The following is an 11862-nucleotide window of genomic DNA, read 5'->3' as shown; positions in this document are numbered from 1 at the left end:
CTGAAAGAGAGGTGATTAAAGAAAGGAGACTAACACTGGTCCCCTCTTTACCCAGAAAGAGTGAGAAAAGTGTGGTTCTCCTGCTGATGCTTGCATACTGAGATGAACTTCTAGAGACTGTGCAGAGCTTGTGCTAATCACCTAGGTTATGCACCAATATTCCCATGCTCTCCTCTCCAGACACCTGTCAAAATTACATCTCCCCTCTCAATATGAAGTTACACAGCCTTGCACTATGGTTTGGATATTGGTTCTGGTGTTTCCCAGAGGCCTAATTGTGCAAGTCTTGATCCACAGGTGGCACTATTAGGAGGTAGCAGAATCTTTAGGAGATAGGGCTTTGTGGGAGGTCCTTGGGTCACTGGGGGCTTGCACTTGAAGAAGTGCTAGCTGCACCTGCCAGCTTTCTCTCCCTCTCCCCCCAACCCCTCTTTCCTGGCTCAAGATGTGACCTTAAGCACTCCTGCAATGATGTGTCACCATCCTCTGTCCTCACTGAATGTGAGTCATTGAGGTCTCCATGACATTAAATCCCCAAAGTATGAGATTTAAAAAATCCTTTTATGTTTATAAATTAGTTGCCTCAGTATCTTGGATGCAGTAACATGAAACTAATACATGGTTTGCTTTTGTCAACAGAATATGAGTCAAAGGATCGTTACCCATTTTATAGAAACAAAAGCAATATTAGTAGTAGTTAGAAACAGATAAACAAAAGAGAAAAAATGGTCAGATAGTGTTGGCCTCGAAATTGTAAGGAAAAACGCCACAAATTTTCATATTCACAGAAAGAAAAGTAAAGAAAAAATACAGGTAAGAAATGTGTGTTGGGGGGAAGTACATGGAAAATACAAGGAGAGACAAGAAGTGACACTCATTCCCAGGAGATGATGGCTGCCACAGGTCCTTCTTTCTTCTTTCATTGTGTCACCTGCAGCAATATTCTATCAGTGAGCTTATGCCAAGTTATGCTGCAGTAACAAGAAATCCCAGAATTTCCATTGCTTACAGTAGCTAATGTGTACTTCTTACTCATATTCATTTTTTATAAAAAGTCAGCTCAAGACTGAGTTGCCAGTATTCTTTATTGAGGATTCAGACTGAAGAAGCAAAGCTATCAAGGACTTTGTTAGTCTTGCAGCAGAAGAAAAACAGGGGTCATGACATTAAGTTCTTTAGGGTATTTCTTGACCCCTTTCCCTTGGTCAACTTTGAAGGCCATCTGGAAGTAAATGGAGACTATAGCATGCTGGATGGAGGACAGACTACAGAAATTACTTTCCACAGCAGAGAGGGAGCAAGGAGGAGCTCAAGAGGCCTCATTCTTTTTGGAGATGGGGCTGAATGGAAGGATCCTAAGGAAATCTGCATCCCTTCTTTCTCTCTGTGGCGGGGCAGGAAGAAGAGTTGGAACACAGGGGGCAACTTTCCCAGCCAGTTCCCTTTTGGCGTGAGGTCAATGTCTTCTGGGGCCTTGGGACAGCCCAAAGAGAAGCTCTGAAGCATGGAGGTCAAAAATAGGAAGAGCTCAGAGCCAGCCAGGCTCTCTCCCAGACAGATGCATTTTCCTGGGGGCGTAAGAGAGGTTGTGTTATTATGGGGGGTTCTGGAAGGGCACCCAGTTGTCCCACCCATTCTCCCTGGATATTTGCATGCTCATTTGCATAGATTTACATATGAAGCACTTCTGTTCATATTCTTGTCCTCCATACAAATAACCTGAGTGTCTCTCTGTTCCATATCATCTTGGCTATCCTGTACCATCTCTGCATCTCCTGGTCTTTGTCTTTGCCTCTTTCACACTCCTTTTCTCTGTATGCCTCTGATTAAGTATATTATCAACTAAGCAAATTTATGAGAAAATGTGAAGAACATGGAAGAACCTTTCTAATGTGTCCTATGGAAAGCATCAAGAGGGAGGCAGAGGTGAGCTGAGACCTGCAAGGTCCCCTCCTAGGCTGACATTCAGTGGGGTAGGCTGTAGATCTGTACTGGCTGTTAGAATATCCAACTACTTCTAAAGGGATTGATATACAGCGGCTACTCAAAGCTACTGGTCTGGTTCACCACGACTCCTTGCCCAGGTCCCAAGGCTCTTTTCCTAGTCAGCAGCCCACCCAGTAAGCCTCCCAGATCCTGTTCTAGCACACCGATGGTAACTGTTCTGATTGACTGATGGACATATGCCTATGTCCCTGGGCTGGGCACAGTTTGGGCTGCAACCTGTTGACTGCAGCTTCCTGGGGAAGCGAGGAAGCCTGGAGAGTTGCCTTTCAGAGCACAATAAACTGTGTTGCCATGACCAGCATGGCCAATCCAGCAGGTTCTAGTGAGGGGCGAAGATGGATAAGAAAAATAAACACTCACAAATGTATAGATACTTTTGAAGATTCAGCTGGGGTCAGATGGAGCACTGCTCTCTGATGGAGAAGTAGGTCTAAAGAATTATGTCAACAATCTTTATTTATATATGACTTATTATCAGATTAAAGAGTATGCAAGCATTATTCTTGAAAGTATTCATGAAAGTTACAGAGTTAGCAACATTATGCAGCTTTTCTGCAGTTACATTCTATAGTTGTTATGTGCAATGTTAGGAGCTTTGTGTAGCTCTATAGAAAGTCCATCCTTAAAAGTTACTGTTAGGTGGGCAGGTTCAGGAAGGAGCTGGTGAAACATTGTGGTTATCTAGCAAGAAAGTTTCTCTATTCTCAGGAGCCTTGTGCCTGAGATCAAGGTCGAGGCTGATAAGACCCTAGCACAGAGCCTCCTTGTGAAGGGCATTACCACAGTAGCTAGGCATCTTGCACCTTTTCACTGAAACTTCCCAAGGCACCAAGTATTCCACAACCATGAGGTCATCAGAGACCACAATTTCAGACACTTTTCTCCCATTCACCATCATTGCTCTCCACACTGTGTCATCTTTCAGAAATATTTGTGGCACATCTCATGGTGCATTAAGCATCCCTGTCATGGTGAGCTTGGATGGGACTTGCTTTGGTCAATGAAGTGAGGAATAAATTGATATGTGTTGTAATTTCTTCTTTGATTCAGCACCTGGCAGGATAAAGTCCCCATCTGCCCCAGTCTCCACATTATTATGGTAAATCCAGGCCCCTGCCAGCTGAGATGGACATACAGCTTAAGCCTGAAATTAACTTTGCAGCCTTGAGCTGTGGAGATGTTCAGGTTGTTGATCACAGAGTAGCTCCCCTGACTGACATAGGCCATGGCTTCCCACTGGGCCTTGGGCAAACCCCCTGCTCTCCTGGGCCTCTCTGATTTCAGTTTTACAGAGGAACATATGATTCAACTGTAACACATCTATTTCTTAATAGATCAAAGGAAAAAACAGTTTGGTCATCTTGACAGGAGTTGAGGATATACTTGAGAATACTCAACACCAAATCCTGACTAAAAGCTAAAAAACAAAACAACAACAACAAAAAAAACCCTTTGTGAAACAGAGAGGGAGATCTTTCCTTAATTTGATTTAAAACTGAGATAAATATATAACAGAAATATGATAGCATAATCATAAAATGTGTGAAAAAGACCATGGCCAGCAGTAAGCTTAATAGAGAAAACTAAATTTTTAAATTTTTATTTACTTAATTATTTTTTTTAGTACTGGGGATTGACCTCAGGGGCACTCAACCACTGAGCCACATCTCCAGCCCTTTTTTGTATTTAATTTAGATACAGGGTCTCACTGTATCTAAACCTTGCTAAGTTGCTGAGGCTGGCTCTGAACTTGCAATCCTCCTGCCTCAGTCTCCTGAGCTGCTGGGATTACAGGTGTGCAACACCATGCCATCTTTTTATTTTATTTTATTTTATTTACTTAAAGTTAGGAATCAGACAAGTACTAGTCCATGATGTTAGGGAAAACACAATATATAGATTAAATGTAAGAAAGAATTAGGTCAAAATATCACTTGCAGATATTATAATCTGGAAAGCCCAAGAGAATCTATGAAAAGCTATTATTGATAAACATGTTAGGAGACTGTCTCATTGCAGCAGAAAGATATACAAATCTGTGGCTTTCAGATATTCTACTTAAAGCAACTTAAAATACCATAAGGAAAGTTTTTATGAGCAATACCAAAACCATCTACCATGGAGATTTAAATGGAGGCATAAATTTAGAAAGAAATGTGAAAAACTCAGACTTAAAAAAAATAAAAAGTGCAAATGATATACTTAAGTGACATAAGGGCTGACTTAAGGGCACACTATTTTGTCTAAGATACTTCATAATGTGAAGTTTCCAAATTCCAAAGGCATACCAATTCATCTACAAATTTATGTTAATCCTCACAAAATCACTATGGGTTTTGGGGGGGGGGGAACCTTCACAAAATAATACTAGAGTGTAGTTGGAAGAAAAAAACACATGTTATAAGACCCATAGGAGATGGAAAAACCAGAGTGATGGAGGAGGACCAAGCCCTGTGAAATATTAAAACACTGTAAAGCACGATGATTTGCACAATATGGATGGTATAGCTAGGAAAGACAGGCAAGGCAGTGGATCAGCATGACTGTGCACTAATATCCATATAGCAGAAATAGGCTTAAGGGATTTTAAAGTTTTAGTATATGATAAATTTCAAGCCAGTTGCTTAAAGTTAAATTATTGGATAAGCCATTGAAAAGGGATCTTCACATGATTGAACATGAACACTCCTTAAATTTTGTGGCCTAAGTTCCTGCTGTCCCTCACTCTAGTCTTGGATGTAGATTTCAACCACTGACTAACAAAAAAAGAGCTCAATACATTTTCTGTCTCGTCACATCCTTTCCACCTCCTTATTTTCTTTAAATCTTTTGTTCACATTATCTACCTATTATCCAGCTAGCTAGCTACTAGCTATCCATTGCCTAACTTCATATGTGCAAATATGTGTAATTTGGACATCTTCTGTAATACCAACAAGTATGTTTTTGTTGGTGAATCACAGGTGGTTTTCATCTTCATTTTAACTACTTTCTTGTCTATAAAAATTGGGAAAAAATAAAAATGCCTTTTCTGATTCCTGATTCATAACAGGTGCTCCATGACAGGTCATTCATTTGTTTGGTTTTCCTGTGCTTATGCATATGTGTGCATCTTGAGTTTTTTTTTTTTTTTTACTTTTATCTCCACCATCAACTTAGTCTGTGCCTTCCTCTTCCATCATTCCCCTTCTCCCTTCAAAATCCTCATCTTTTCCACCCAGTGCTTAATATGGACAAAGGGAGAAAAATCACACAGAACAGTCTCATTAGTGAGAAGGGAGCAGCTCACCCATGGAGAAAGGAATAAAGGCTTCCCATTTCCTAAAGTTGCCCTTGGCTTCCAGGAAGTGTCCAAGGTAGAATGTGTCTGGCTTCTCAAAGTGGCGTGGGTCATGGAGGACAGTGCTCATGACAGGATACACAGTAGTGTTCTGAGAGGGTATCAAATTCAAGAGAGCCAAATGGCCGTCAATAAGGTGTGACTGAATCAATGACTGTACATCCACAGTTGACAACAAGCTTTACCCACAATAAGGCTCTGCAGTTGGAGGCTAAATTACTGAAATAATTCTGCCCTGTTTCATTAATAGTTGTGTCCTGGGCCTTCTGGATATTCCTACTGACCACCCTGATCCCTCTTCCCCTAAGACCCTCTGGACTTCCCCATGATCCATCAACTGCATGTTCCCATCTGGCTTGACTGAAACTGCCAAGCACTGTACACCATCACTGGAGCCAGAATTCAATCTGATGAGTTGGGGATTAGGGTCGTGTGATATTGTGAACATCATCTCTGAATACTTCCAACTCAGGAACATACAGCACCATGGGAGAATGGAATGAGTTGGAACCACTGGCACTGACCTAAGGATATGCAACTGTGAGATTATAAAAAGAAATCCCCACCAACACATAAAATACAAATCAAAGCAAAATGTGTCGGTGTGAACATAAGTATATACCACACTGTCCACGCAGCTGCAAAAGGATAGAGATAGCATGGTATGACCTCATGTATATGTCAACATATGGTGTATATGATTATATGAGCTTAAAGGCAGTGTGGAAGCCAAAATGTCAAACTGTCAGCACCTTCTCATGAAAGAGGAAGTTAGGGAAGATGAGGAAAGGAAAGACAGCTCCATCATAGAACAAATTTCAATACATATATGCTACTTCTTCAGCAAAAGAAACTCTAACATCTAATAAAAGTAAAAAAAAATAAGAAGAAAGAATGGAAAGGAGAGGACTTTTCTATATATCCAAAATCTCCATCACCCCATAACAATATGGAAATAAAAATCTTCCATATAGCCAGGGACCAGAGACATGAACTATCATCAGACTACAAAACTATCATAAGCAGGCACCCTCCATCCATGATTCTGTGGCCCTGCAGGTCTCAACTTAGGGAGAAGATATCCTCAGAAGTTGGTGTCCTGAATGACAGAGTGTGGGATACCAAGTGGGGTGAGGTCACTGTATCTCTGGATCTCATGGATGACAGCGTCCGTGTAAGGCATTTTTGCTCAATCCTCAAGGGCAGGAAGACGGTGTTGGCCAATCACCCTGTCAATCTCTGCCTGGACCTTCTCTGAATTGGAGAGGGTGTGGGAGGAGCCACATCAGTGAAAACCCGCAACAAATGGGTCAACAAAGGTACCTGAAGAGTGGCCTCAGGCTGGGGGAAGAGAGAACTGTTCCTTAAGGTATTATCACTCCTTCTCAAAGAAAGCATCAGGAAAGAAAGTCAATGCCTCCTTTAGGGATAAGTCCTGTCTAATTCTTCCATTCTAATTAGGAGGCATGTTCATTTGAGTAAAGATGGTTGAGTGGAAATTAATTCAACACTTAAGGTCACACCCTCCTTTTTCTTCTTCTTTTACTGAGAATGAGTTGTGTCTGGAATGAATGTCATATCTTTTTCTCTCATTGACTCTTTCTGTGATCTTGGATAAGTCACTTTCCTATTCTGGGGAAGCAGTTTTGATTCTATGAGAGTTTCTCCAATTCTGCTCTGCAGACCATCAGCACAAGCATCAAAAAGCTTTTAAATTCATCATAAATCAGCAATATACTCCAAATTGTCAAGTTGCTTGTGAACCTCAGGGTTTTCTTTCGAGAGACATATGATTTTTGCAGAGTGCAAAATGCTTTGCAAAATGGTAATGCTTTGTGACCTGCGCATGCTTTGCAAACCTCTTTTGCAAACTGCAAAACAAGTCATAAAACACAAAAGTAACTTTTAAACTACATTTGAATGAAATTATTTTGTCACCTGTAAAGCACCTTGTCAACTTCAAAGTGCTTTCAGTGGCTACAATTTATTATAAGTGGTACATCTGGGTTGGGGTGGATTCTTTTATTTTTCCTGACTCATCAGAATTGAAGTCTATTTTTACCCACTAACCAACCACCTTCCACCTTAGGTAGAGCCATCGTGGACCGCCCTCCCCTCCTCCCCCAATAGAGAGGACCTGCTCACCCAGGACATCTGGGTTCTTCAGAAGCAATAAGAGTCCATAGCGGAGGGTGGTGCTGGAGGTCTCTGTTCCAGCGAAGAACAGGGAGAGCACCACGTGCACAAGGTTCTTATGGTGGAACTCACTCTCAGGAACAAATTGCTCCTGTCGGTGAAGGTTGATAATCCTTAACATCTCTCCTTGGGTAAACTTCTAGTTTCTGGGTCTTTTACCCTCCAACCCTGAGGTTGCCCTATACCAGGTTTTCTTATTTCCTCTTTCCTGTATTCAAGGTCTGTCTACAAAGTAGCAACAGCATAGCTTTGAGGCCAGAATTCCTAGGTTTAAACTCAGGTCCTGCCATTTCCCCTTTTTTTTAATTATGGGACAAAAAACATGACCTCTCTGTGCCTCACTTCATCACACAGGGTTTTTAATATTATGATTGTAAACATTCAATAAGCACCATTGCCTAATGATTGCTGCAGCTTTGTGATTAGTCTCTGTTCTCGGGTATCTTTGCTTCCTGATTAGTGGTTGCAGATGTCGCTCCAGGGATTATAATTAAACTACTTAACACCTTGTATGACATTTGCCAGAGCAGTGAGAATGGACATGAACCCAGGCCAATAAGAACACAGAGGAGGGCTTCTGACCAATTAGAATGAGAGGAAGTGGGGGGAGTGGGGTCCTGAGCCCAATAACTCTTCAGTTAGAAGTCTTAGAAGTCATTGTTGGGAAGGCTGACAAAGAACTGGGTTGGGGGCGTGGAGGTGGTGCCAGTGGCTCAATTAACAAGGTAAGGAAGTATCCAATACTTAACGCACAAACTACCAGCTCAGCGTCAGTACGATCCCCACACTCTCATTTCCACCCAGCCCCAATCCAGGCTGGCCTTGCCTTGTCCATGCGGAGCAGAAAGGATTCAATGAAGTCCTAGGGGGGCATGGGGGTCCAAGGTTTCTCGGTGCCTCTCAATGTTCTCAGTGATAAAATCTTTTAGTTCTTGAATGATTCTGCACATACAAGTATAGGGGCCAGGCAAATGCTTCAGGATTCCAGACAGGAGTTCAAACACCTAAAGTGAGAAAAGAACTCCAAGAACCTGTTGTGCTCTCTATAGGCTGGTGCTGGGGCCCTGGGCATCCACTGGCAGCCTTGAAGTTGTGCCTTGCACAACACTGGGACATTCTAAAGCCAAGCTCATGGAAAGGGGGAATGTGTTTCCCAGTTGAGCATGCAGGAGCACATCATACATACACATGTGTGTGTGCACACACAGGGCCACACCCAAATCACTTTGGGGGAGGGGGAGTATATACAGGAGATTGAACCAAGGGGCACTTACCATTGAGCTACAGCCCCGGCCCTTTTTATTTTTTATTTTGAGATAGGGTCTTGCTAAGTTGCTGAGACTGACTCAGTAATCCTCCTGCTTCAGCTTTCTATGTAGCTGAGATCTCTCACCACCCACACCTAATTCCTACCCCCAACCTGACTTATCACCTCACCTGGAGAGTATAGGGGATGAAGTGTGTGCAGGGCTGGTGGTGGTGATTACCTGGGAGTCCAAGGACCGGAGTGTGTGTGAGCAGGTAAAGCAAGACTGCATGTGTGCCCAAAGCCAGGACCTGGAAATCTCCCCAGGGCAGAGCTTCCTGGGCTGTGCCATAGTAAATGAACTTAAACAGTGTTTTTGCTCGAGGAAGGGGTGCCATTTTCAAATTCTTATTACAGAGGCACCACGGATGCTAGAAGGGACCCTGTTGGCCTGTTAGCAGCAGGGAGAGATTAAAGTAAGCTCCTCTCCTTCCCTTTCAGATACCCGAAACCATCCAGCCTTCTTGCTTCTGAGCTCTGGACAGGGAGAACCCGGTCTCGTCCTAGGATCCATCTACTCAGATTCTGGCCCATCCTGGAATCTTTGACCTCAGCTGGCTGTAAAAGGAGCTGAGGATGGTGAAGGTTTCATTCAGTAAATTCAGCAGACATAGGAACTTGGGGTCTTGGTAATGAACACGTTCACCAAAGACAATGGCGCAGATGATGTTGGCCGAGACGGAGTTAAAGAGGAGGGTGGGGTCCAAATAGGTCTCTGGAGATGAGAGGCCCATAATGGAGGTTTGGATGTCCCCTGCATTACATTGTCCTCCTGGGTGACTCTGACCTGACTGGCACCATCTTCACAGTGAGGTTGGTTTCTCTGTCCCTTGGACAGTCAGTCCATCTATCACTTGGCCTTTGAGTCTAAGCTTTTCTCTCTGTACATCTTCCTCTCTGTGTCTCTTATTCTTTTGGTTTCTCTCTTGGTCTGTGTTTCTTTGTAGATCTGTGTCTCTCTGTCTTTCTTGTCTCTAATTCTTTCTCTGAGACTGTCGGTTCTCTTTCTGTCCCGGTCTTTCATATGTCCCTCTCCATTGCCTCACTAATGTTTTATGTCTACCCTGGCTCTATTTATATCTTTGGCTCTTTCATTTCTAAGGTTTTTTCCTTGAAATTTCTATTTCTAGATGTTTCTTTGTATCCTGAACTTTTCTCACTCTCTTCCTCTTTCCTCTCTTTCTGCATCCACATTTCCCTGCCCCTATGGGACCCATGTCCAGGGACTCAACCTGGGATTTCCACAGTTCCTCCACCAAATTTTGAGCTTCCTCCTTGATTCTCTCCTCAATACTCCTCTTGCCCATCCCAAAGTCCTTCATGGTGGTCAGACAGAACCACCGGAGGACATTCTAAGACTTTCCATTGGCAAAACTCACACCTGATTGATGGGGCACAGAAGGCAGGTTGGGAGGACTTATGCATTCCCAGGTCACCCCAGTCCCCACCCTGTGCCCCATTCACCAGTTCCCTGGAAGATGGAGTCAGTGATGGCAATGAGCCCTCAGCCGGAAAAAGGCTCAGCTTGATCCACCAGAGCCTCCCTCATGGCCTCGTATCCACACAGGATGACAGCTGGCCGGTGTCCCAGGTGCACTGTGAAGACGTCCCCATATTTCTCCCGCAGCTGTGGACACAGGGTCCAGATCTCACTATCGAACCCAAGAGAAGGATCTTCTGTTCTGACACATGGACCACTTCTTCCAATGGAACCTGAGCCCTGCTTCCTGCAACCCCATCAGGGAAGAACCCAAACTTGACCTCTGTAGCTTCATCCAAGTCTCACACCATGTCCTTCCCCAGGTGGTCTTTGTCTCCACTGTCTCGATAATTTTCTCAGCTCTGAATTTTATGAATCATACTCCCCACACTGAGTCTCCAGGACTTCTCCTGTCCCCACTGCAGGACCACTACTCAAAAGTCCCAAGTCTATCAGAATGTCCCCCTCTGGTCTATCCTACCTTTATGCATTCTCTCCTATGGACTCCAGAAGCTTCTATGCCTGCCTATGGAGCCAGATCATGGCTGAAAGAGAATTCCCAAGCTGGTCTGGAGACTTCCACCCCAAGTTACACCTTCAACTATCTTGCTGCCTTGAGCGGCTTCCCCTCCACCCACTCCCTCCCTTGTTCCTCCTTACCCCTTCCATCTCACCGCCTGGAAGGACTTGAGAAAGCCTTTAGGGTCTATTTGCAAAATGTTTCCCAGGAAGGGCAGAGGCCAGGGTCCAGGAGGCAGGTGGCCCCAGACCCAGAGAAGAAAGAGGGTAATGAGGACAATGAAGAGTAGGAAGCTGGACAGAATCATTGTCCCTCTATGCCTGCTGTCTGCTCTTCTGCTCCCCTTACAAGACAGACTATTTTGTTTGTTTAATTTCTATGGTTGGTGGAGGAGGCTGTGCCAGGAATCTACCTTGGCAGAGCTCCAAGTGACTCTTCAGAGGCTACAGGGAGCCCAGGGAAGGCAGGCACTGTGCAGGTCACATGTTTAGTTCTCATTGTTGAGTCCCAAAGCCAGCTTCCCATTGGCCACTAGCTGCCAGGAGACAGCTCCATGAGGAAAGCCCTGGAATGTGTCACATGTCCCTCAAGGACATGCCAATGGATGGGATCTGTCCAGGCTGGTTTCGAGTGGTTCCATTGCTAAGTTGTTCCTAGACCAGGTTTAGTGTTAGGACGAAGCAAATTAACTCAAGAGGAATTCAGGTATTGCCAAGTGTTATTGATGCAAATTTTGAAGGAGAGGTTAAGGTTACAGTTCAAACAAATTGCATTATTCAGCTGTCTCCAAGGAATGTGATAGCACAAATAATATTCTTGCCTTGCCACTCTGCGAACAGTCCAGGTGAAATCCCAACTTCCAGGTCCCCTGACCAGGCGTATTGGACCCACTTGATTAGACAGGAGCGCCCACTATTGGATCTTAAAATCAACCATAAAAATTTCACAGGTGTTCTTGACACAGGAGCAAACAAATCAGTCATTTCTAGCAGGTACTGGCCAAAGAAGTGGCC

The 11862-nt window shown here is 43.8% G+C and overlaps 1 pseudogene across 1 annotated transcript; it reads right to left on the bottom strand.

Moving 5' to 3' along the window:
- Positions 1-6431: 6431 nt before the first annotated feature.
- LOC308637398 (cytochrome P450 2B1-like) lies at positions 6432-9583 on the bottom strand (annotated as a pseudogene). The gene is made up of 4 exons: positions 9404-9583; positions 8370-8547; positions 7493-7634; positions 6432-6601 (listed from the first exon to the last, which is right to left on the bottom strand). The product of its transcript is annotated as a cytochrome P450 2B1-like (transcript).
- Between the last annotated feature and the right edge of the window lie 2279 nt (positions 9584-11862).

The sequence above is a fragment of the Spermophilus citellus genome, assembly GCF_964194105.1.
Source record: "Spermophilus citellus genome assembly, chromosome: 18".
Taxonomy (NCBI): Eukaryota; Metazoa; Chordata; class Mammalia; order Rodentia; family Sciuridae; genus Spermophilus; species Spermophilus citellus.
The sequence above is the reverse complement of the archived record's forward strand: the minus strand, read 5'-3'. Positions and strand labels throughout refer to the sequence as shown.